Source organism: Ochotona curzoniae, unplaced genomic scaffold, assembly GCF_017591425.1.
Source record: "Ochotona curzoniae isolate NIBS_2020 unplaced genomic scaffold, NIBS_Ocur_1.0 scaffold_4701, whole genome shotgun sequence".
In the NCBI taxonomy this organism is placed as follows: domain Eukaryota; kingdom Metazoa; phylum Chordata; class Mammalia; order Lagomorpha; family Ochotonidae; genus Ochotona; species Ochotona curzoniae.
In genome coordinates this window covers 22,617,311-22,644,815 of record NW_024467122.1, presented here as the reverse complement: position 1 = coordinate 22,644,815, position 27,505 = coordinate 22,617,311, and the positions used below count along the sequence as shown (strand labels likewise).

Here is a 27,505-nt window from a genome sequence, read left to right as displayed (position 1 = left end):
GACTCTGTCTTTACAAGGGACCACTGCTGACCACATTGTGTGTTTGTATAATTAAAGGCAGTGGTCATATTGTGTTTAAGAAGCTACTTCTGGGAGGACAGTAGCTCATACAGGTTGGGAACGGAGAAGCGCTGGACGCTAGCAAGACAGTGCACTCTGGAGCATTGCTGTAGGTCACACACATCTCAAAAATCTGCCCACAGAGTGAGATTCTTTGGACAGAAAAGATAATCCATATCCCCAAATCAGGTTTATTTATTATTATTACTATTATTATTTAGAAGACTTATTTTTTAATTAAGCTCTTAAAAATGTTATGTTTCTTTCACTCTGAATTGTTTACAAACAAATAAATGCAATAGTGAGAGTTCATTTCTGAATCTTGGTGTTCAGCAATATTTTAAGGGTATTATCGCTTTCTGGCCATGAAACCCACAGTTCTTTCTGAGTCCCTAATGAACTGTGATGTAAGTTAAAAAACGCAACTAAACTTCTTTATTAGAAAAGGCTCATTTGGGAAATTTCTACCAGATTCTTAAGCATTTAAGAGGGAAAAAAAAGTATGTCTATTTCATTCTGATTTTGAAATCAATCACTTACTAAATTTCTCTTTCACTGGTCAAATCCAGTGAAATACAGACTATCATGTCTAGCATCAGAACATTCAAAATACAAGGTTGTGTGTGTGCTATACCAAACAGCTATCAAATTCTCATAAATAGTTAGAAAATGAAATTTTTGGAGAGAGCTTTAATTTTACTAATTTTCAATTTTGGAACAGACAATACAAGATAGATTGTATCTCAAAGGGAATATAGATAATAAAATTTCAGCTACTAAAAATAAATTCCAGGTTGTAAAATGTAAAACTTAATAATTGAGAAACTATTTTAGAGGTAAATACTTACTTGCATACATACATGCATTTGTATGCAACAGGTATTTTCCCTACTAATTTTTGCTTGGTCTCTGCTAGAGACAGCCTTGACCCTCATGGTTGAGGGTCCTCAGTTTCCCAGGTGGTCCTTTAAATCTATCAGCACAGCCAGAGAGCAAAGTGCGCCATGCTCAACTGGCTCTATTCTGACCACTGAAATGCTCAAGACATCAATCTACACACCAATTTACAAACCCATATCTTACCTATTAATAATGAAAACTACGAATGTCAAACAAACCAAATATTTTGACTCACATGCTTTCTCTCCATATGATATCAGAGACTAAAACAAAATAGGACTTTAATTTAAAAAATCAGAATATTAGTTTTAATTTAAATATTTATCTATTTTTTATTGGAAAGGTAGATGTACAGAGAGGAGAGATGAAGATCTTCCCTCTGCCTGCTCATTACCCAAGTGGCTGCAACCCCCAGGCTAAGTCAATAAGAATGCAGGAGTTTGTTCTGGGTCTCTCATGTGGTTGCAGGGTCCCAAGGCTTTGCACCAACCTCTATTTCTTTCCCAGGTCACAAGCAGGGAGCTCGATGAGAAGTAGAGCAGCTGGGACATGAACTGGCACCCATGTGGGATCCTGGAGTATGCAAAGCGACAAAGTAGCCACTGAGCCATTGCACTGAGCTCAGAATATTGGCCTTTATTACAAAGATGTATTTATTTATCGGAAAGAGTGATAGATACAGAGGAAGACAATGAGAGACATATTTTCAAACTACCTGTTCATTCACCCAACAGCTACAAGAGATAGATCTGGGTCAGGATCAAGCTGGAATCCATGATCTCTACAATATTCTGCAGGGGTGGCTGGGATGTAAATAATCAGGCCACCAGGGGTTGCATTCACAGGTGTGTTAGCAAAAAGCCAAACTGGAAGTGAACGGCCAAGACTCCAACCGGTGATCTAAATGTTGCAAGCGGTCACTGCGTCGACTGTGTCACAGTGTTGGCAAATCCAGAAGAACAGATGGTTTCAAAAGCTGCTACTGTAATCCCCACCCATCAGACCAGTCTCAGTCCCGATCACCGGCTCTGCCTTCCACAGGGAACCCCTGGAGGGGTGACACTCTTACTTGTTAGCACTAGAGCTAAAGCAGGAACTCATTTCAAAGTTGTCTAATAAAAAAAAATGTGCCTCTCACTAGGGGTGGTGTCCCACATCATACTTCCTGAGTCTGATTCCCAGCTCTGGCTCCCAAGGCCAGCTCCTGGCAAGTGCAGAATCTGAGAGGCAACTGTGCTGGCTGCAGCAACTGAGCCCCTGACACCCGCAGGAAAGAGTTGGAATGGGTCGCTGGTTCTTGGCTCTGCCACTGGAACAGTGAAGCAGCAGACAAGCTCTCTGGCAATCTCTCCACCTCTCTAAATGTCTTCTTCACTTTCTAGAAGCTTGTAAGACACAGCCACAAGAGGATCAGGGGATGGGGTGCTGCCTTTTCCTACTGCCATCATCTGGCTCATACGTTGGCCCTCATTTCTGATAAATCTGGGCAATCTCTTAGACACATCCTCACCTCAAGTAAACAGCACCATGTGATAGTAAGTGGCATTTTCAATATGATGAAAGGCAGATATTTGGCACAGTGGTTATGTCACCACATCCCACACACAGTACCGGGTTTGAGTCCCTAGCTAATGCACTTCTTATATAGTTTCTTGATCACAGTGCAACCTCTGAGGCAGCAGGTAATGATTCAAGTAGTTGGTCCCCACATCACCTGGGATTGAGTTTCCATATTCTGTTGTGGAGAGCAGACCAGCAAATGTCAAGGCATTGTTCTACTTGTCTGACTCCCTCTTTCTAATAAAACCACATTAATTAAGAATCTATACCCTCTATGGTGAAAATGTGTATCTGAAAGATAAAATTATTTGTGTATGTATAATCTAATTTATTATTAATTGTATCCGCATGACACAGACAGAAGTTATCCCCATACTACAAAGAAATAGAAGTTCAAAACCAGACTCCATGCTTGCTATCTCTTGCTACACTGCCAAGTTCTTCTATTCCACTCTTCTCCTAGAACCTACTGAATACTCTAGAACAAGAGAAAAAAATTACTGATTTCAAACCACTATGTTCCTATATTTGTAGAAGAGGATGATGATGATGTGTTCCCTCTGAAGGGTGCAGAGAATACACCCATGTATTTTCCTGGGAAAACACCTTTGTGAGAAACAAAAAGTGTGATCTTGTGAAGACATTGACCTGGGGAAAAGTGGCAATGTTTTTCAGGTGGAGCTGCAGTTGGGAGAAGGCAGTTCTTATTGATGATCTTCTCAGGAAAGATAAACTGCCCTAGGACTAGACAGAGTGCCTTGGTGTTTGAGACAGACAGTAGCCCAAGACATACTCATGTAAAGGGATTTTCTTTGGGGTTACATGACAGGAGCCACTTCATGATAGTAGCCAGCTCTCTGTATTATGGCTCTCTTCCATTAGTCATGGAAATTTTCTTTAAAGATTTAAAAACTAGGTTTTATTCCGGATGTTTATTTCATAATTGTTTGGGTCAGAGGAGAGAAACTGCATCTCTTGCCTTATACTCGGAGTGGTGGGCTAAAATAAAGGCAGCTTTTCTTGGCAAAAAGATATTCTAGGTAGGCGGCCAGAGCGGGACAAGCTGCCAGCATGGCAGTAAGGCAGAAGGATTTCAAGGACTCATACCTGAACATGGAGGTCACACCTTAGTGAATCAGAAACCTGAGGCGGATTTGATGATGAATGAAAGAGTTGAGGTTACTGCAGGAAGTAATTGCTCCCTATTCACCCGGTACGGTCTGGAGGCAAAGTGGTTTAATTAATTGGGAAGAGACAACTGCCTCCATGGGCACTGCCTTACATCGGGACGCCAATGAGACCTTGACTATCAATGACAATGAGATGTCATCATTCAGTGATGAACTGATCACTCCCACAAGTCAAATTGTACGAGTTGATCAGAATTGCACTGTAGTAATTTTCAATCACCTGGTGTGACTGAGAATCTAAATAAATGATGCACAAATTTAACAGAATAGTTATGTCTCACCTTAAATATGAAATTTAAAAAAAAACTTCATTTTACATTCTTATGATTTGACTGTTCTCTAAACTGATTTCTTAAAGCTTTTCCTATTATTTGATGCCTTTATCTTTTCCCTCCTTCAGATTCAAACACTGTACAAGCATAGGGGCTCCGTGCATTTTTCAAATTTCATCTATGAAATACATGAACTCTGTTCTCTTCATATTAATATTTCTTAAGAAAGCAATGTAGTTTATACTCAGAATGATGAAATGATGAAACCATTGAAAAATCACCTAAACACTCAAGGTGAAAGTATTGAATAAAACCGTTACATGTATCTAAAAACTCACCTTACTGTCGAGGTAAACTATGGGATTCACAACTTTATGGATGTTTCCTTTATCTGTTCAATAAAATCAGAACTAACTATAGAACTAACTATTAGAACTATAGAACTAACTATTCTGACTGCTACCCCTTCTGAATACAAATGGCAGATCACTGCTTAGCACACAGTTCTGCCCGATCTCCTGCCTTCTTTGCCCTTGGCAGGTAACAAAATGATTTCTTCTGAGCAATGAGAAAACATGTTTATTTCATAAAGAAGTCACGGCACGTGCATACACCAAGCGCTTTTACACAATGCCACAGTGTCAGGACCACTGTTTTGCTTCCTGACCTAGTGTGAAGAACTTCCTCTCAGTTTTACAAGAACAAACAATATTAGTGCGATGGCAAAAGCAGCCAAAACCAACCCTGAAGCCATCTTACCCCTTCCTGAAACATTGGCTGGCTATTCTGAAAAGATCACAAACTACTGACGGAATGGGACACCACTCCCCATTCCACCTCTCATCTCTCAAGTCCCAATCAAGACTAGAGAAGTTTTCACAAGGTGTACAATGGTCAATCACAATAAGCAGTAAGTTAGTACTGGCGTTTGGGGCGATTCTGAAAAAGGAAAGTAACACAAATTAATGTGATTATTTGCTTTTCATGTTTGTAAGCTTGTCCCGTAGCTCCTTGAGAAAAGGTCATTTCTGAACACGTTTGTAACATTCCCCTACCACATAAGCTTACAACTTGTTTAGGAGAGTTCAACGAGTATCTGCCTTATTTCACCTGTCTCATTTTGTATGTAGCTTCAGCTCTGATGGGACACTTTGAGCACGGGGGAAGGCATGGCATAAAGTGCATGTCTAAGGAGGTCAGTCTGAGCTAGATGGCAGCTGGCAAACTGCACGTTCCCCACCAAGGACCGTGGGTCACCGGATGAGCCATCCAGCTGTCTGCTCAGAAAACACCAGGGAAGAAGGTAACTCTGCTCTGACAGATACTTTCCCAAGAGTCTACAAAATTCCCACAATTGATGCAGGAGTACGGGATATATGTATGTATCGTTTGTTTTGGAATATATGATGTATAATATATATATGTATGTGTGTGTATATACATATCAATAAATATCAATAAACTGATCATCATAGCAACTAAGAAATCTACAAGACAAACATACAAAAGGCAAAAAAAAAGAGTCTTAACCTATTTGATTTTACAATTTAACCCAATATTTAATACATGAAAATTGAAAAAAAAATCTTTGCATTTCCCCACATATACCGCACACACACACACACTCTAACACACTTTTCCCTATATACTCCCTCTAGAAAAAGAAATATATGTATGTATAAAATTCATTATAAAAAATCCTTCTAGGAGAGTTGAACAAAAAAGGAAGCAAATTCTACTTAATATTTATTTTTAGTTGGGACTTGGCAAAACCAGATGCCAGGAGTAGTTCTACAGTTCTGAATACCAAATATTCAACAGATGGCTCTCCTTAGATTTCCTCCAATCTGGAAATGCCCCAACAGGAAACAAAGATGGTCTTCAGACAGTCCCTTTTCTATTAAAATATACTTCCCACACGTGCTATGAATAGGAAGCAACGAATTACAAGCTCATTCTGTAAAACAATGAGCCCTGAAAGCCTGTCTCAATGTTCTTCACACAAGAAAAGTAATACTCAAGTGTTCACATCCATTAACAAGTGAAGTATTGAGGGATTAAAAGATTAAGAAAATGAAAACGCGTTTAAGAATTTCAACTAACCACTCCTGGATGAAGATTCTCAACTATACATCCCTTTATAATTTGAATATTAAAATTGACTCCTCCCCTTCCAACGGTCAAATGAAGCTAACCAGCTAAACAATTACACTACAAGATCTAACGATTTCCTCAGTCTGATGATCCTCCCACTTTCAGACTAAGATGAATTACAGTGAAGCTCAAAGAATGGTCACAAATTAGCTAACCCAAATAAGAGACATATTACATCCTATCAAAGTACAATGCGTGTTGGCTGCTTTATTTCTACTATAAGCAGAAATACATTTATCAATGGTATCTAACTGAGCTTAGGCAAGAGATTTCTGTTCAAATAGTCAAGACAGCATCAGGTAAAATACAACATTTTAAATAAAACTTTTTATAAATGGTAACTAACATTCTTATTTATTTGCACTCAGTAGGGTACCATACTCTTTTGTTTAACAATATCTACCTATTGATATATTCATTCATTCATTCAATTACTCATTATTTACTTATTTACTCTCAGCCAGCGTGGACCAGTGGCAGTGAAATGGACTGAGGCAGTGGTTGCTCTAACTACTCTTTTACAAACCTCTTTTTAAAAGTCTCTATACTCTCATGCAATAAATGATGCTGCTTCTGTTAAGATAGTTGTTCTTATCCTGAATAAGAAAATCGTCGGCACATTGGCAATCAATACTCCTTTCAACTGGAGTAATGACCAAATGTTTCTTTTCATTAGTTTTCTTATAGAATATATTCTGTTTTTGTCAATTCATGCACAAAATATTTACTAAGCATTTATTCTATCTGGCACTGATCTAAATCCTGGTATAGGATAATAGACAAAAAAACCAAGCATGTTTTCTTTGTTTATGAGGTTTTTCAATCCAGGAGAAATTCAATTCATGGAAGACAGAAATCAAAACATAAAAACATGAAATTATAAAGTGATCAGTGTTTATACAGCAAAATATACAGAAGAGGAACAGTTCAACAGTTCCTAGAATTCAGGAAAGGCTGAGAAAAAACAAACAAATCTAAAACGATGAGCCTTGCGGAAGAACTGGGCTGGAGGCATTTACATAAGGCAAGGAATGGCTCCTTTTATAGTCCATAGGTAAAACAACGAGCAGTGGTCAGATGTAAGTGGGGAATTACATTAAACAGAGCGTGTGAGCCAGCCACATGGAGAAGTCTGTACCTTGCTTTTGGAGCACACATTAAGTCACAAAGTCAGATTTTCATTTTTGAAGTCAATTGTAGCAACAATGATTAAAGAAAGGGTTATGCATGAAGTAGTGGAGATGGGGCATATTTTACTGGCAATAATTTCAGTAAAAGATGAAGGAAGCATATACTAAAGGAAAAGCAGCCATGAGAAAGGATAAAATTATGAAATGCAACGTGTGAGTTGATGGTGGAATGTAAACCAGCCATCTTTGCAACTTGACGGTGGGACATGACAAAATGGGAAAAACTGATGATGAGTCAAATAGACAAGACTTCAAGGTGTCTGCCTTAGACATCCAGTTGGTTGGCCATTTGCTATGCTAAACAAATGGATATAGAAGTTTTTGACTAAGTGTGAATTAAGAGGTATATATCCTGAGTTTGAGATAACAGCACTTGAACATGAAGCCTGGGGTGGAGATCTGCAATGGTGAGAGGGAATTGAGAATGATCAATCTATGATAAAAAAACCATCAGGACCCTGTGCTAGTCCACCGAAGAGCAAAGCATTGAGAAGCTCATCATGAAAGCCATCAACATACATGTAGGGAAGCCTGTGGATCTGACTGGGAAAGGCGATCTGACATATTGGTGCAGAATGGGGCAGGTTTAACACTGCAGCATCCAAGATAGAAGCATATGTTCAGGGAGCATAGTGGCTAAAGTCTTCGCCTTTAGCGGGCCAGAATCCCATATGGATGCCGGTTCTAATCCTGGTGGCCCCACTTCCCATCCAGCTCCCTGCTTTTGGCCTTGGAAAGCAGTCAAGGATGGCCCAAAGTCTTGGGACCCTGCACCTGCTTGGGAGAACCAGAAGAAGCTCCTGGCTCTTGGCTTCAGATTGGCTCAGCTCCAGCCATTGTGGCCACTTGAGGAGTGAATCATCAGATGGAAGATCTTCCTCTCTGTATATTTACCTTTCCAATAAAAATAAATAAATCTTTAAAAAGAAAGGATGTGTTTGAAACAATAAATGCTGAGAAATGGCAAAATATGCATAACTGACAATGTTCTTTAGGAGGAAGGCTACTGTCAAGCTGTAGGATAAGTCAGTTTCAAGTGAGTTGAGTAGGAACTTAGCAGTTGAGGAAACACACATAGGGGTATGGGAGGGAGAGAAAAACTTAACAGCAGGTGCTGGGAGAATCTTTGAGACTGAAAATAGTCACCTTATCCCTGCATCTGTCATTATATGCATATTTAAAATAAGAAAACTCTTGAATTTGTCAGGGTTGATTCAGAAGAATGAAACATGAAAGATAGTTACTTGAGAGAGTTCCCCGAGCAGGAACATTGGAAAGACTTGACTTGGAAAGAAATAATTCATCCCATTCCTCCACCCTCCCCTGACCAGAGAGAGAGAAGAGGGGGAGAAAGAGTAACAAGAGAAAAAGAAAGGTACTGAGAGACAGACACAAAGGGAAAGAGAACAAAAGTCAAGTACCAAAATCCCTGCAGTAAAGTTGGCAAGAAGGTAAGAGAATCCTGGTTTGATGATCTTCTTTTGTTGTTGGCAGAGGCACAAACAGAAAGGGAATCCTGAAAGATAGGAGCCAAGAACCAGGAACAGAAGATGGAGGAGATGCAGCAGGACAGGACTGCAGGTGAGAGCCACTGGCACTTGGGATGACCAGACGTGAGTTCCGAATCCCTACCTCTGCAGGTCCAGCGGCATAGCATGCTAATCCTCTACCTGTCATGCTGGCAGCCTCTATACTGGTTCCAATTCTGAATGCTCCACTTCCAAACTAGCTAACTATTCATGGTCTGGGAAAAGAGTAAAAAACCAAAAATATTCTCAAAACCTGGGACACTGCAGCCATGTGGGCGACTCGAGAGCAGCTCGTGGATCCTCGTTGACCAGCCCAGCTTTGGCCATTGTGGCCAATTAGGAGTGAACCAGCATATGAAAGTACACACACCACCCACTCCCAGTCTGTCTCTGTGACTCTGGCCTTCCAGTAAAATAAAATAATTTTAAAAAATGAAATAAAACATTAAAGTAATGATTTTTTAAAATAAACCGCATTTTTACTTGCTTGATCTGAAAGTAGTAAAACATAAAGCAGTCAGTGGGCCTGAATGCAGGTTCTTGCTTTATATAAAATAAATACTCCATATCAGATAGCCATTATCATTATTATGGACAAGGCCAAAATTTCGTAGTTAGGAGAAAGTTTTACAAAACACATAATAGCTAACTTCAAACACTAATTAAGTAGAAGTAAGCCTCCCTTCTTCCAAAAATAAATGCAATTATCCCCCATAGTAACTACGCTGTCTTCAAAAAAATAAGCTTTTTTAACCATGGAGCAAAAGTTTTCTAAAATAATATCTTCAAGGTCAGCACTGTGGTGTAGCAAATTCAGTCTTCATCCCATGTGCTTTACCTCCACTCCATCTCCCTGCTCATGTGCCTGGGAAACCAGCAGAGGATGGCACAAGTCCTCATCCACAGCACCCAACTCTGGCTTTGGTGGTCATTTGGGGAGGCCAATTAGTGGGAGGAAGATATTTCTCTGTTCTTCCTCTCTCTGTAACCATGCCTTTCAAATACTAACAAAGATAATGATAATAATAATATAATCTTATTAAAAAGAACATTAGCACTTTTGTTGCTGTTTGTTTTCATTAACGTCTTAAAAAAACCTGTTTAAAAGGTAGAGAGGGGGAGAGAAGGAGGGAGAGAGGGAGGGAGGGAGGAGGGAGATGTGTGGCCCTGCCGTGAATGACAGAGCTGTCCCCTTCCTTTTCAGGTGCATTAGCAGGGAACAGGACTAGAAGTAGGGCAGTCATGTCATATTCAGATATAGGATGTGGGCACTGCAGGCAGGAGCTGGGCTCTTAGTACCACATATCAGCCCCAAATGTGGTTTATTTTTCTGAAAACATTTATTTTTGAAAAACAGAAAACAAAGAGGAACTAGAGAATAAAATAAACATCAGTCGGTGGCAGTGCTGAACGTATGACTGACGAAAATGAAACTGTCATGTCAGCGCTAGGAAAAAAAAAGGATACTAAAGCTACCTTTTTATCACCAGCAATGCCAGAGGGGATGAAGGAAGGGACCAATTTCAGGTTAAACACGTTCTCATTCTCACAGATTGAGTGTAACCCTAAAAATTACAGAAAGCAATCACGTTTGGGGCAAGAAGGCATTTGGCATTTTTTCAATGCTTTTGTAAAAATACACCTGTAGAAGAGAAGCCAACTACTTGAGCCAGAACCCCCCAGACAGAGCCAGCATCCCAGCAATGGGGGAAGGAGGGGAGGGGATGGTACTCTTGTAGAAATAGCAATGCAGAAGAGGAATATATCGGGGTTTTCCCCCTTAGGATATAAGCAGAGCTCTTTTGACCACCATCTTCTTTTTCAAAAAGATACGTTTATTTTTATTGGAAAGGCAGACTTACAGTGAGGTGAGTCAGAGAGAAAGAGCTTCCTTCCACTAATTCACTTCCCAAATGCCTCAAATGGCCACAACGACTAGAACGGAGCTGATCCAAAGCCATGAGCAGGAGTTTCTTCCAGTGCTTCCAGCTCTCCTTCATAAATGCAAGGTCTCAAAGAATTGGGCCATCCTCCACATTTCCCAGCCAAAAGCAGGCAGTTGAATCAGAACTGTACTAACTGGGACATAAACTGGTGCCCATAGGGGATGCCAGTGCTTGGAGGGGCAGGGTTAGCCAGCTGAGCCATCACACTAACCCCATTAACAGCCATCTTCTTACAACTGTATGAAGACACAGATCTGGGGGCACTGGAGTTACAGTCATGTTGCAGTGTGTTAAGCTACCACCTGCAACATTTGCACCTCACATGGGTGCTGGCTCAGTCGCCTAGGTGGATGACACAGATGCTTGAGCCTCTGACATTCACAAAGGAAACTTCGATGCAGTTCCTGGTTCCTGACTTCAGCCTGTCCCAACTCCCAATATTTCATCCATTTGTAGGATGAGCCAGTAGATGGAGGGTCTGTCAGTCTGTCTGTGCAACCGTCTGTCTCTCCCTAAGCTTGAGTTTTGAATAAATCAAATTAAAAAATAATAAAGGAGCCTTCTTTCACTCTCACCGATTAACAAACATACCCAGCATTACCAGTTTGAATGAATTAATAGCCTAAGAGATCCCAACCATCCGTGTGGCTCAACACACATAGGAGTTGAGAGAGTTCTTCTTCAGAAAACGCAAAAATGCAAATGTTCTGTTCAATTATTTGTTCAATTATTTTTAATGGGTTCACGAAAGGGAGATGATTTGTAGCTGAATTTCATAAACACTCAAGGAAATCCTGACATGCTATTTAACTGAAGAAGACGTCATCTAGATGACAACATGATGGCAAAACAAATTTGTCTATACAAGCATGAGTCAAAATTCAATACATCAGGGACCAAAGTTGTGCCTTTTGTTATTCATACAGAAGTAAGTTTTAGCAAGCAACATTTTAATAGTCCCAGTCTTTAAACAAGCCCCATGCAAAAACTCTGCAAGCATCTCCTGTGGCATAACTAGAAGAGATATGAGAATATTATCAGTTCCAGAAATTTCCTACTGGCAAAACCGATAAAATCTTACTATTAAGGACTTAATTAACTGATACCTGCCTACTCGAGTGATGAAATCTCTGGGTCCAATGGCCACTATGAGCGCATCTTCATAAAAAAATAAACCTAAATAGGTTCATGATATAATCTGACCATCCACATGCCAAAAGTGCATGGGATAGACGGATATACTGACTGTCATATGTACAATCCCCGAAGTCTACGGTTGAAGAAATAGAAAGGACAGACTCTCTAGTTTCACAGGGATAGAGGGACATGCTAAATGTCAAAGATGCAATCAATATAATCTAGAATGGAGAAACTTAAAAGTTTCCTGGTTTCTTCAACAAATCAAGTCAGAAAAAGGGGGGGATGCTATAATAATACAAAAGAGATAAAAAAATATTAGCCATATTTAACAAACCAACTGCAAAAAAAATCAAGGACATCAAATGTCTAGGTTTGATGATATTAAAGCATTGCTCAAGCTTAGGTGATTGAAAATGGGTCATTATGGTTACATTTTCAAAAGTCAGATCTTGCAAAAACTGTGCTGCCTGGAAAGGAAAACACTGTCATAGAGTCAGCCCTGTGCATTTCACTGGAGCTGCAACGCACCCTGCTAGCCTTCCAGGTCTTCTCTGTCTCCTTCTCAATCTACTATAGCCAGAAAATTATATTTAAGGTGGGACATCAACCTGACTCTCCTCAGCTCCAATTGCCTTTGGCCAATAAGAGGCACTGGCAAGCCATGAGAGGCCAGGAGGAAAGACAAGCCCAGCTTTCTATTCCGAGTGTCCTGAGAGTGCAAGGTTTGCTGTGGCTGTGCATTTGGGGATAGAACTGGCAGAGCAGTACTCTCAAACAAATAAAAATTTTAATAGCAAAAAGAAAATAATTTTGAAGATATGGAGAATGTACACACAGAGTAATGTTTCCTTAAAGGCCAGTGTTTCTGTTGGGTTGGCCTCTTCAGTAATGATCACACTTCTATTCCAAGAACCACATTTGTTCCTTTGTCCATTGTGGCAAATTCTCAACATGTAAAACGATGAGGCACAATCAAAAATCACAGCTACTGGCAAATAATTTTGAAGGGATATTTTCCCAGTTTTTTCAGAAAACATTATTTTCACGTTATGCTATGTCCGATTAGTCTTAACATTTTCTTTGTTACTGTAATCCACAAGTTGAAAGCATTTTCAATAGTTTTGGCAATAAAAAATTTCTCCTGAATTAGTTTAAAAGAGTGTATCAAAGACTAAAGTATTAATAGGCTGATTTGAAAATCTTGTTCTGTTCAAGCTCTGAATACAGAAATGTTTGATTGCCTTGATACTGGAATCTATATATTACTGATAAAAAAGCAACCAATAAACTTTTTGGAAATAGTTGCAAATATTGTCATGGAGACACAATTTTACACCTTTTCAAAAGCATCCTAGTTTCTCACCCTGAGAGCTCAAGGTATTAGAGCCTCTGTTTATCATTTTGGTGCTGCAACAAAGCATGGGAAAATGCCTTCCTCCTCTCACATACATGCCATTTTCATAACATACAGACACACTTCCAGACTTCTTAGTTTATTACAAATATTTGAATGTCTTGGTTGCATCAGATGTGTATGCTCACCAAATATTGACTACAGATTCAGGAGTCAAACAGCTCTGCTCATTAAATAATAATAGGAAGTCCCACAACATGGAAAATGGAGTGGTAAACATTTATCTTCTGGGACAAAGAAATACATAAAGAAAGAACAGGAGTAAAAAGAGGAAGAGGGAAAAAGAGCTTTCACTTTTTACATGGCATATAATCTACTTTAAAATTTGAGAACATATTTAATTACCACTCAATGTGTTTCTATATATATATGCTTGGCTGGCTTTGCATTTCTTTTAACTTTAGACTATCTAAAAGTACTCAGATATATTTTTAAACAGTAACTGCTTAAATAAAAAATGAGTTTATTGGAAATTCTGTGTTAAAGAAAAAAAAATGAATTAGCATCTGTAGCAAGTCACATGGTTACAGATGAACTTAAGTCGAATCTGAGCCTTCCTAAATGTTTGAGTTGGCTGTCCTTATTTCAAATACTACAGTGATGTTTCTTCGAGTTTTACGGATTTAACTTCAACAACATGTATAAGTCATATCTCAGTGTTAAGTATATGTAAATTTTTCAATACTGAATCTGCTAATTTGCTAATCTAGAATTATATGAGCTGCCAGAGAACAGTTTTCTTACTGAGTAACAGTAAAATGAGGACCTTCATTTAAAGCAAATTCAGATAGCCAAAGAATGACTGATGTTAATCTTCAGTGCACAAAAATTCACCAAGTGAATTGGCCCTTAAGGAAAACATTCTGGTGTTCTGAGCTGAATCTAGAGTTCATTGGCCCAGAGGAACCACAGGAGGATTATACAGCACAGGTTAAAATCAAATCATCAGTGGTTTATAGGTAAAGCAGGATTTCTGGCTCTATTCAAAGTAAATTACCATGTTTAACACTGTTTTCATGAAATAATGCACACAAATTCTAACAAACTCCTCAAGTCAGGGTGAAAACGTCGACCCACACCAAAAAAATCGCCCCCACACCAAAAAAACAAACAAACAAAACAGTAGTTCCTTTTCTGCAGTAGCCAATCAGACCAAGATGAAACAGATGCTCAACCATATTCCAGAAATCAAATAAAACTCAAATTCCTCCATCTCCCCCTACTTCTCAAGAGCAAATTTGTCCTGAGATATCAAAGATGGGGTTCACCTTCCCGATTCTAAATCAGAAGAAAAACAGGCCAGCTTGAGCAGCACTAGAAAATGGGTGTCTTGGGGACACACCGTTGCCTTTCCCATCTGTTGAGGCTTTCCCAATGGAAGTCTCAGCTAACACCATGCACAGCTGTGCATAAAAAATGAGTGGAGCTCTTTCCACCACGATGCACAGAGTCCACTGGGCCAGCATGGGCAGCATGACCACTGCTCTGTGTCGGGCAGCTCAACCCCTTGCTATTCCTAGGCTACTCAGTGTCAGTGATCTGTACTCTGACCCAGCAAGGCAACAGTCAGCATTACTTCTCAAACATTCCCCATCTTTGTTTTCCCACAACAAGCAGTAAAAGGCAGCCAGGACCTCAAGACAGTGAATATCTTACTCCTGTCCCAAGACATGCCCAGAAAATTTAGAGAGGAGATTCAGAAGTAAGGGTTTCATTTTCTACTCTTATTTTTAAATATATATATATATAATATATATATTTTAAACATATATAAAGTATATATTAATTGAAAATCATATATAATATATAAAATATATGATATATATTTATTGATTGAAAAGTATATATAATATATAAATATATATGATATATATATTTATTTATTGAAAAGGAACATAGATGTACAGAGAGAAAGCAATATAAAGAGACAGATTTTCAGCCACTGGCTCATTTCCCAAGTGGTAGCAATGGCTGGAGCAAAGTCGGTCTGAAGCCAGGAGCTTTTTCCAGGTATCCCAAATGGGTGCAGGGTCCCAAGGCTGTGGGCCATCCTTTACTGCTTTCCGAAGCCATAAGCGGAGAGCTGGAAGGGTAGAGGAGCAGCCAGGAAACGAGCTGGTGCCCATAAGGGATCCCAACACATGCAAGGTGAGAATTTAGCCACTAGGGATCACACTGGGCCTTCAAGATCTGGTCTTAACTTTCCTGCCTAGCATATTGCTTCACTGGAACAAAGTAAAGAATTTTTTCCTGCTCTCTGTTTACCAATATTTATAGCTATAGCATGCCACCACATCCTAATTTGGTACCAAGCCAAGGCATATTCATCCTTTTAATCGTTCCTCATACATCAATACTTCTCTTTCATCATTTTTGTGGCTTTTCTCGGAAGCTCTTTTAATTTAAATCTTTTTTAGGGCTGAGGTGCCAACAACTCAATCACAAAGGCAATCTCAATCACCATGGCCAAAAGGAAGGAGGACAGGGAGAGGGGCGGCACCCACTGCTTTCCTAAGTCATGGCTCCAGCAAGAGCTATTCTCACGACAAGGCTCATTCCTCCTACAGCACCAGATGCAGTCACTGGTCCCAGCACATAGCTCAACCTCCTGTGGGTCGAGTGCTTTGGATTTCTGCTGCCGAAGGCAAATCAGGAAAACTTTTGGAAGAATGCTGAATTACAGAGTCCCCAGAGTCAATCCCATTTTATGTAATGGTGCCTTTTCTGCAGAAAAGGTACAAATTTTAAATGTGAACCTCCAGAGGAAATCTGGCTTTGATTCATTAGTCTTCAAGAAGGTTCAAGTACAGAGGTCTGTTCTGAAGTGTCCTTAGAGTGGACAATTCTTTCCACTCCTTCTGAGATCAGAGGAGGGGAGCTTCATAACCCCTAATACTGAGGCCATAGTAACGGCCAGATACAGATTCCTTGGCAGCTATTTCCTTCAGCACCCACTTGACAATTCTTACCAGGAAACTATGTGTTCTACTTTGTTGACAAAATGAACAACAGAACTTCATCTGTAACAAAGGATACACATTGTATTTGAAGGTACACATGAAGTGTTACCTTCTGGCTCATGTATCATTCATCAGCACGGTCTGAGTTCAACGTCCTTGCCTTTGTCCACGTGGACACATTATTTAAATAGGACAGAGGATGAAGGCAGAAAGGTAGCTAGTAGGAGGAGAAAATTACCAACATACTGCAGCCTCACCTGTGTGGCTGCCCAGAGAGCACCAGCCACACCTACCTCTCCTCCAGGAAGTGCCTTCTGGAAAACTGTCAGCTCATTACAACTTCATTCTAATAAAATGAGCATGGTATACACTGAGACTTCTATTTTTTACCTGATGTCTAAGCCATGCCCCCAAACTCGGTGTCTTCTGAATGCCCAGTTAAACAGCACGGCCCCAGACACCACTCTGATGCTTTGAGATCACAGAAAGGGACAGCCTGAACCTTGCTGAGTACAGGACTCCCTTGGGCATGCCGGTACTCCTGCCTTAGTGTGCACTTGTATTTGCATATAAATCAGCCTGGCTTCCTGGCTGACCCTCTTCTATGCCTCATCCTTGAATTGCCTTTTCCCACTGGAGATAAGAACATCTATCCTGTCACTCGACAACAGCAACACTTTGTAATGTTATGTGCAATCAGTCCATAAACAGCACTCAAATCTGAAGACCTGAACTTTGCAAAGGTATGATATTGTATTAGCAACAAAAAAAATCAGAAATAACAAAATCATTTTTACTTTTATTTTGGTACATTAGTTTTGCTTAAAACAGGAAAAAAAAAACCATTCATTTATCAGAAAAAAAAATAACTAATGAAAAAAGACCTTACTCTACTTGTGATAATTATTGCAAATAAATGTGTTTCCGGGTCTAACCATTTGTCTGTCACCAGAGATTGACAGTTGTGAATATGAACTGCATCATTTATTAGCCAATTAGTGTTCATATTCATAGAATACAAATGTAGCATAGCTGTCTTAATTGTTTTTACACTAAGCAATTAAAATACAGATTACTTCCATCATTAACTCTTATGAGTCACTTCACACAACGCTGCACTTTGTCTTTGAAATAGCATTCTTCCATCTTTGCTTCAGAGTATGATAAGAACCTGTAACTTTCACAACCATTAAAAGTCTTTCCTGTGTCTTTAAAAAATATGTGCCTTTTCCTTGTGTCCTATGAGTAAGAAGTCAATCGAAACTTTATGTAATCAAAATGCTCACAAATAACTAATGTCTTACAAATTTCACTAGCAACCAGAAAATATCTGCAAGTTTAAGTTATAATTCGCTTCTATTTTCATTCAGAATCATTGTGCTATGGCTCAAAATACTATCAGGTACCCAAATGCCAGTTTTCTAATGGTAACTCCTTATTGAAACAGAAATACAGACAAACAGTAAACTCTCAGAGTAATCCGAGAGAACTATGTTGAATGACCTTGCTCATTTCTAGTTCCTTAAACCCACAACAAACCTAATACAAACAACAACAACAGCTGCATGCATCTCTTGATTCCCCATATTTCTCTGGAATAAGGTGTCCACTTCCTCAGGAAACTCTTTTTAAGCTTAGCTAATGTCCTTCTAAATCTCAAAACTCGACTTTAGACGGCTACCAGTAAGATTCTCAATGACAATGACAACTGTTTTCAATTCATTAGAAAGTAGAAATATAGTTGTATAAAAATAAATGCCTGAAAAGATTCACGATTCCAAAAAGGAAAATGTGTGCTATTAATCTATAGCAAATAAATAAATGACGCTATAAGAAAGACCTAAGAAACATTAGCAAGAAATATTCAAAAATTAAATATCTCTGCCATCTTTATTAGATAGTCATACAAAATTGCAATCATTTTTCAACTGAATAACCAAACTAAAATAATGTTACTACAAATTCATAACTGGAAAGAACTTAATAATTCTGAATTAAGACATGCTTACAATGCCAGGTTTATTCAAGGAAACTTTAAGTCTTACTGGTCAATGGTCATTTCTCGTAGCTTGTAACTCAGAATATGAAGCACATGTTCAGTTATTTATCTCAATTTTATAAATGTTAGATATGTCAACATCCATTCTAAATAATATCACATTTAACAGTTACTGAAGTTTCAACATAAAACTTTGAGTTAACAACTAAAAGATTTTTTATTAGAAAATGCACGCATATTATAGAATAACATTTGTGTAAAAAATTCTCTAACCTTCTGACTAAAAAAAGTTGAAGAGAGTGGCACTGTGGCATAGCTGTTAAAATCCCTACTGGGACTTCTGCTCAAATCCCAGCTGCTCTACTTCCCATCCAGCTTCCCACTAATGCTCCCAAGAAGGCAGGACCAGATGCAACTCTCAAAAGAATCATTTTCAGAAATAATGTAAGTTAGGCTTACACCTCAAAAAGTTGACAAGGGGCTCTCATCCATTTCAATACAGCAAGTATACTCAAATCTATTAAATAAATTCCTTAAAAGATTTATTCAGCTGTTTATTTGAAAGGCAGCGAGGGAAGTGGCTTGGGTGGGGCAGAGAAAAAAAGTTATCTTCCATCCACTGCTTCACGTCTAGAATGGCCTCAACAGAAAGGTTGATGATGGGAGTCACTTGGTCCATTTTTCAATGCCTTGCCAGACACCTGAGCAGGAATCGGAGTAGCCAGGATTGAAACCAGCACTCTGATAGGGATGCTGATGTTACAAGCTGGACCTCAACTCACTGTGCCTCAATGCCCAGCCCTAATTTAAATCATATTCATTATTCCTTTTCTCAACATAAGCATAATATGCACATAATGAGTACATAATATGGAATATTTATACTATAAAATTATAAAAATGAATGCAATGTTTTATGTCTATTTGATGTTTTATGTCTAGACACATATACAGAAGACACACATGATCAAGTTTCACAGTAAATTTTTTTCAGATATTTTTAAAAGTATGCATTTACATGATGCTAACAATTACTTAAGTTCTCTCTTAATTTTGCAGTTTTTGTAATCTCAAAAACAAAAATCAGTCCAATGAAGGGGACTGTATTTCTAATTTTATCTAACTCTCTGAAAGTTTCCTTAAATGCATTCTGGAGTTGAAATAGGTGATAAAAGGGTGAGATTTTTTTTTTAAGATCTATACCATTTCTGAATTGCTTTCTAAAAATGTAGCAAGAAAGCTCTCACTTCCTACAGCACAGACAGCTCAAGGTTTTCACACCTCTCCCCACCACCCATCCCCAAACAGTGGTTGCTTTAAAGTGGCAGATGAAAAATGGGCTTCACTGTGCTTTTATTTTGCATTCCATTTGAACAGACATTGACATAGCACTCTCTTAATCAAAATAATCGTCGGCTACATTTCCTTTGGAATTTTAAGGAATGTTGATGGGCTGTTGGGTTGATCGCTTAGAAGGCCTATATTTCACACGATTTTAAGGAATCCTTTTTTTAAAAAAAAAAAAAGATTTATTTTTATTATTTTTTTTATTGGAAAGGCAGATATACAGAGAGGAGAGACAGAGAGGAAGATCTTCCATCCAATGATTCACTCCCCAAGTGAGCGCAATGGGCCCATACTATGCCGATCCGAAGCCAGGAGCCTCTTCCAGGTCTCCCACACGGGTGCAGGGTCCCAAAGCTTTGGGCTGTCCTCGAATGCTTTCCCGGGCCACAGGCAGGGAGTTGGAAGGGAAGCGGGGCTGCCAGGATAGAACCGGTGCCCATATGGGATCCTGGGTGTGCAAGGCGAGGACCTTAACCACTTGCGCCACTGTGCTGGGCCCAAGGAATCCTTTTATGTTAAAGAACATTTGACCTATTGTTTGTTTGCTGCCCATGTTTCCACCACAGACACAGATTTCATTTGCTTAAGGTATTTCTGTATGTTGAGATTTTCAGATATTTAAGTAATCAAATGTTTGCCTTGTGATATTACTTATGTTATTTATCTCATTTTTTTAAAATAACTCTCTAACAACTCTGACATTATCGTGAAATATTAAAAGGCTCATTTCATTTTACTCCAGTAATTCTGTTCTTTTTCTCAACATAATTCAGCAAAGAATAATGTCAATCGTCTTAGAAACTGTCCGATGAGCTCAGTAATGAAGGTGACAGGACCTACTTTTGAAACAAAATCTTTCCTCTTGTGGAATTTAGTTTCTAGGGGAAGAGATTAAAACAAAAGCATTATATGCCATTATGGCATGTGTGTTCACAAGTGATTGGGCGACAGGGACACAGAGGAAAAAATATTTGTAAGTGGAAGGAGCCATTTAAATTCAGCAACAAAAGTCTCTGGCAATGAAACAACAAAGGCTCTTCTAGTCACTTAAGCACTTTTTTTTTGGCATATAATTCAAATGTATTGGCTACTGAACTATTGACTGCCTGCTAACGTCCTAAATTCATTATTGAAATGTCCTAGATACTTGCTAACTTGATAAAAGGCAATGATTTTAGCCACATTTAACCTGAAATATCCACCACCTCAGCTCTCTCTGATCGCAGCCACTACTCATTTCTGTCTCGCCCTTCGCTGAGGCATTGCCGGATGTGAGCCACTTTGGAGTGAACGCAAGACCAATATAAATCACTCACTTGATGTCCAATGACTTTCACACCTCAGACGACCATCTCTGCAGTAGTACTATTTTGCTTAGCTAATGTCACACCATTTAAGTATTTAATACGTTCTATCTTCTCATTTTTAAATACTGTTATGAGTGTACACTGTTGTTATAAATCTTGTTACAAATTCATGCCAAGTTTGGGATGCACTCTGTGTCTGGGAGACACTACAAAAGGAATTTTAAAATACTCCTTGACTTTAAGAATCTCTTAAAGGATATCATAATAACATACATGACAAGGATTCATTTAAGGAAAGATAAATGTACAATTTAAAGTAAAATTGGAAAACAGGAAATGCTATCATTCCTCTGTCAGCCTTACTCAAAATCCAAGCCTCACAGATAAGCATAAGGATTTTTTTTTTTTTTGGCTTTCAAGTATTTCAGTCTGTTTTATTATTCTTTTTTTTCTCTCTCTTTTTTTTTTCTCTCTTTTTTTTATTGATTACATTGCATCATGCGACACAGTTTTACAGGCACTGGGATTCCCCCCTCCCCTCCCCTAAACCCGCCCCCCCCATGGTGGATTCTTCCACCTTGTTGCATTACCACAGGTCAAATTCAGTTGAGATTTCTTTCCTTGCAAGCATCTACAAAGCATAGAGTCCAGCATCTTATTGTCCAGATAAGTTCAACAGTTTCATGGATTTTTTAAAATTTATTTTTATTGGAAAGCTGGATCTACACAGAGAGAGAGAGATAGAGAGGAAGATCCTTTATTTGTCAATTCACTCCCCAAGTGGCTGCAATGGTCAGAGCTGCACTGATCCCAAGCCAGGAGCCTAGAGCTTCCGGGTTTCTGGGTGCAGGGCCCAAAGCTTTGGGCAGTCCTCTGTTGCTTTCCCAGGTCATAAGCAGGGATCTGGCTTGGAAGCAGGGCCACTGGGATTAGAACCAGTGCCCAAATGGGGTCCTGGCATGTGCCATGTGAAGACCCTAGCCGCTAGGCTACCCAGCATAAGGATTTCTTAAGAGAAAGTGCTGTTTAAGATAGTTTATTACTAGACTAATGATTGTAACATTTGGAAAATTACACAAAAGACATTTCCAAAAACTGAGCAGCCTGATGTAATGAAAGCCTTACAAAATTGTAGTATAAGATTATGGGCCCAGCACAGTAGCCTAGCGGCTGGAGTCCTCACCTTGCTTGTGCCGGGATTCCATATGGGTTCCTTTTCCTCCTCTGTAAATTCCTCCCCTCTCCACTAAGGTCATCTAGATTATTACTACAGTATAGAGAAAATATTTCTTGTCACAATCGGAAACCAATCAAAAAGCTAGAAGCACAGCTGGGTCAAGCTAAAAAAGTCATTCAAGAATTAAGAGACAGAATTAAAAGGCCAAATATGAGAGTTATGGGAGGTGCACAAGGTGCAGAAAAAGAAAGTGGGTTTAAAAAAATGTGTTTAATCAAATAATAAAGGAAAACTTCCCTAATTTGGTTAAAGATTAAAGGATGATTTTTTTAAAGATCTACATGTTTATTTGAAAGGCAGATTTAGAGAGAGAGAAAGAGAGAGAGGCCGAGACAGAGGAACCGATCTTCCATCTGCTGGTTCACTCTGCAAATGGCAGCAATCAAAAGTGGCAATGAAAAACCAAACAACATTTTCCGGGTCCTGTACAATGAGTCCAATGATCCATCTTCCCCCTCCAAGCCCCGGCATCCCATATGGGCTCTGGTTCAGGTCCCAGATGTTCTATTTCCCTTCCAGCTCCCTGCTTGTGGTCAGAGAAAGCAGTAGAGAATGGTCCAAAGCCTTGGGGCCCTGCACCCATGAGGGAGATCCAGGAGGCTCCCGGCTCCTGGCTTCAGACTGGCTCAACTCTGGCTACTGCAGCCACTTGGGGAGTGAACCAGTGGATGAAAGTCTTTCTGTCTCTCCTTCTCTTTATGGATTTACTTTTCCAGTAAATACATATATGAACTGATATATAGTTCACCTTTGTCTCTAAAACCCACCTAATGTTTTCATTCCTCAAAAATCTTCAAAGTCAGGTTAGAAGAATAACTTGCCAAATTAACTCAAAATTCTTCAGCCTGAGCTTTATAATTCTCCACACGCTGGTTCATCTCCATCCAATAAGACTAAAACTGATGGACTCTGCTATCTGAAATAAGTTACTTTCCACAAACCGCCATTTTCAAGCTAGCCTTTCACACAGGAGACAAAGCAAAACAAAATTTCTACATTTCCACTTGCTTTTCTCCGTTCCTGTCATCATCTACATTTCAAAACTGCCATTTCCATTTATCAAAGTCACGTTGCATGTCTCGTCCCAATCCTTTTACCAGGCACCAATGTTTATTCTACTAACAAAACATTTTTCCTCTTTAACCTCTAAGACCACAATTATCTCTCCGGTAAGGTTTATCATTCATATTTATATGCTTATTACATATAGAGATTTGTATGTCTAACAAACTAAAACAAAAAATACTCTTTGTCAAACTCATACCTGAAGTTGTGAAAAAAAAAAAACACAAAAGTTTCACTAAGACAAATTTATGTCCTACAAAATTTTCATTTCAGATAAACTTCAGACTCCGTTTTCTATTCTTTTTTTCTCACCTCAGTGGAGAATACAGAACCTTAGGAATACTGGCTTGAGATTCTCTGTTTTGGAGTTACTGTTATTACACTTTTTTTCCCAACAATTATGTGTCTAAAAACCTACCATACAGTCTCATGTCATACACATCATGGTATTCCACAGCAATGACGCAATCAGTTGCACAGCCCGGGGTTCACTCAGTAGTCTTTCTGCATGGAGTTATGGCACCCTCAAAGGGTCCAAAACTCATCTGGAAGCGACCAAAATTTGTGTAAAGATTTAGGCAGATTTATAACAGAAGGGAAAAGACACATTGAGAGTGAATGAGTGAGTGAGTCAGTGTGTGTGAGAGAGAGAGAGATATCTTCCATTTGCAAGTTCATTCCTCCAATGGCAACAGAGGCTGGGGGCGTTGCCCAGGCATCCTACCTAAGTGTAGAGAGGCGCAAGCATTTAGGCTATGCTCCGCTACTTCCCAGGCCATTAGCAAGAAGCTAGATTCAAAGTGGAGCAGCTGAGAGTTGAAGTGGAGCCTATATTACTGTTGTTGATTACTGTTGTTGCATGTGGCAGCTATACTTTCTACTCCTCAAAGTTTCACCCCCCCCAAAAAAAAATTTCAAGAACCAATGTCAGTTACACAGATGAATATTCTACAGTGTAAAGCAAAAATACTACTTGTGCTGAGTAAAATAAAGAACTGGTTAAAGAAAAAAGTTAATTTCCTTGGATATGAAGGTAGACAAGATTTAGAGGAGGAGCCTTGGAAGTAATTTAAAGAAATTAACCCAACAAAAAATGATGTTATTTTCTGTGGAGAGATAGAAAGCAGCATACGGAGGAAGATGACATACAAAATGGTATAGATTCACTAGGAAGCCCAAAAGGGAAGGCAGAATACGTTGGCTTAGTCGAGGAACAGGTTTATTGGGACTAGCACAACTGAGGACATTTTGGAAGGACAAAGTGCATGCCACACGTTTGTCTTGTAAGGTCTTTGCATTATAACCGTTCATTACGCAATGTGTGATCACTGAAACAAGCATAAAATCAGTGGGAAGTAAAGGACACTTATCGGACCACTCGAGTGAGCACCAAGTTGTGCAAACTTCTTATGCACAAATGCAGCCTACTTCGGAATATCTGATCTGCTCGCAGTCACCAAACCTGAAGGCAAAAGGTGGACTGCACAGCGCATAAGACCGAAGCAGAGAGCCATCACACCAGGCATCTCAACACTGGACACAGACTAAAACATGCATGGAATTCAAACACCTTCACACCACAATAAAATTCTTTTGGTTCTATCTTTCCATGTGCATTCTGAAGTACTGTGAGATAAATCATAATATTTTACATAGCTTAGTAACAATTAATACCATTGAGTATTTTCTCATGTACTTAAATGAGGAAATCTACAGAGGCCTACAAAGTAGTATAAAATCCATGAGCACATAGGTTCACAAACTCAGAAGGCAAGCAGGAAGGCAGCGTTTGTACTTGGTAGCACTGAGAGAAGCGAAAGCACTGAGTTGTAAGAATGGATGACTCCAAGTGCTGCAACTGAGTTGCAGGAAGGACTCAGGCATCCAGAGGACCGCAGGTTCTGTGTGCAGCTTGGCTGTACCACGACTGAGACAGTTCCTCATGGTGGGTAATGAGCTGAACACAAACTCATAAAAATCTTAAGATCTGGAAAATACTGAATATGCAATTTGACGGTGTTTTTCTTGGAAATGAATTTTCCAGGATCACCTCTGCGCCTTCGGTTTTCTCTCCGGTATTGTATCGACCACACCTGGAACCACCGCTCAGGTTTACCATTATTTGCATTCTCTCCCACCAACCTAGGGCATCTCATACTTTTTATTCTGCAGTACGGCTCAAGAGGGCAACTTTACCACATACTGCCATCAAAATCAGCACTGCTGATTGCTTGGGTGGGTGCCATAGTACTTTCACACAGCTCCCAGCGGCTCCATCCCACCTGATATACCCACTTAGAGACTCTCCAGTAGAGAACAAAATATTGCAAAAACAAATTGGAAGTCGCTGAACAAATGAGGGTGTTAAACCCAGTGGGGAGGACCAGATGAACAGAACACGGCAGAGCTAATCAGAAAACTGTGTAACCTGGGGACACCAAGATAGCTGAGCCCGTAACAATGGAGGCACTAGGCAATGAATACTTCTGACGCCTTCAGCTATTTCCAATTTTTCTTGCCAGAGTTTCCTCAAATGCAGAAAGCATTGTTCTCGATGTGAAAAGACAGGATTTCAAATCCCAATTGTGTTATTAGCAGCTTATATAATCCTGAGCAAAGCAAGTGAACAAACTATAGAGCTTCAATAGAACATGATACTGATTTATCTCGTGTGTGAGTGTGTGTACACATACATATATGCATGCAATGATGCCTGTATAGCAAATTAGAAGCATACAATTATAATTTTGTTTCTAGAGAGTTTTTGTTCATTTCTCAATGAACGGCATGCCAAAAGGCTGAAGAGTATAACCATACAGACATGGGACAATATTTGCTGTGTCAAGGTTAGTTCTGGACCCAAACAAAACATACTGCAAACAATAACTTTTCTCAAGATTAAAAATCAACGCACATTGTTTTAGATACAATGAAATGCTTTCCTAATAAAAACTGAAATAGGTGATACTATGATTTATTAAGAATCATGTGAGATGGCATAGGAAATGACCTATCAAACTGAAAATTCAGTTTGAATTACAGTGGTAGAACTTCGTAGAACTGTTATTAAGGAGATGTCCCTGATGATTAAAACACTATTTCTCTTCCCCTGTTCTAGATAGCACTAGTGGCCAGTGAGCACCACTGTCTCCTCCTGTCACTTTCATTTCTCCTTCTTTTCCCCCTTCTCATGATCAATGATGTCATCATTTCTCTTAACGTGCCAGGAGCACAGGAACCATACATTTGCTTTCTGTGGAGGACAAGCAATCTGCTTTAACCGCCATAAGCAAATGATCTCTAGGACGGTCTAGGAACTGTCATTGATGAGAACTGCCCACACACCTTTGCAAGGTGGATAAATCTTGGCACTGGGGAGCCATTAACATGTAAGAGTGAAGAAAACATAATAAATGCACATTATTATCATTCAAAACGCCACAATGAATTCAGAGTACTCTTATCAAATTCATAAAAAGTCATTTTTAAGATTAAAACAGTTTCAGATTCCATTTATAATCCTATCAATGATTCTGATTTCACAAGAATTGACTACAGCGGATTCTATCAAAGAAAAGAATGCAACCACTGCCTGCTAATAGGTAGTTAACAAAGACATAATCATCACCATCAGTTTGACAATGAAATGGTCACCACTTTTCAAAGATCTGAACTGGATAAGCATTTAACAAAAAATAATAGCAACAAAAATCACAATTTCAAGGTGAAAGAGTTCTAAGGAAATGACAATATAAAATGCAAGCCTTTCTGAAAGGTACTGATTAGCTATAGAATTGAGAGTGAAAACATATTCAGAGGAAAATGAAAAGTAGAGAGACAGGATCCCTCTGGAATGGCCAAGTACTAGCAGAGAGAGTAAAGGAATCCATTCACCCTGGGCCATCCATGGCATTTGGGGCTTCCCAGGGGCCACAGCATGAGTCACAGTTGTCAGCTGTCTAGGAAGATGTACTTACAGGGCTGTCTGGCCTTTCTCGGCTATGAGATTTTGAGAAGTATCCCACGCCACTTATCTGCCAAATGGGTATGCTTGCCTAGATTCTCACAGAGACTAAACAAAGGGTCTAACATGGTGCATGCAGCACACGGTAAACACCCTACAGATGACAGAGCACGATATATAATGAATTCAAATGAACAATGGGGCTAATATGCTCAGATATTATGAGGGAATTTCAAAAAGTCTATGCGAAAATGGAACTGAAAGGTATGCC

The 27,505-nt window shown here is 39.3% G+C and overlaps 1 protein-coding gene across 2 annotated transcripts in view; it reads right to left on the bottom strand.

Annotated features, from left to right (window-relative positions):
- The window catches only part of MDGA2 (MAM domain containing glycosylphosphatidylinositol anchor 2), a 665,568-nt gene that overhangs the window by 390,417 nt on the left and 247,646 nt on the right, over positions 1 to 27,505 (bottom strand). The window lies entirely within an intron of this gene.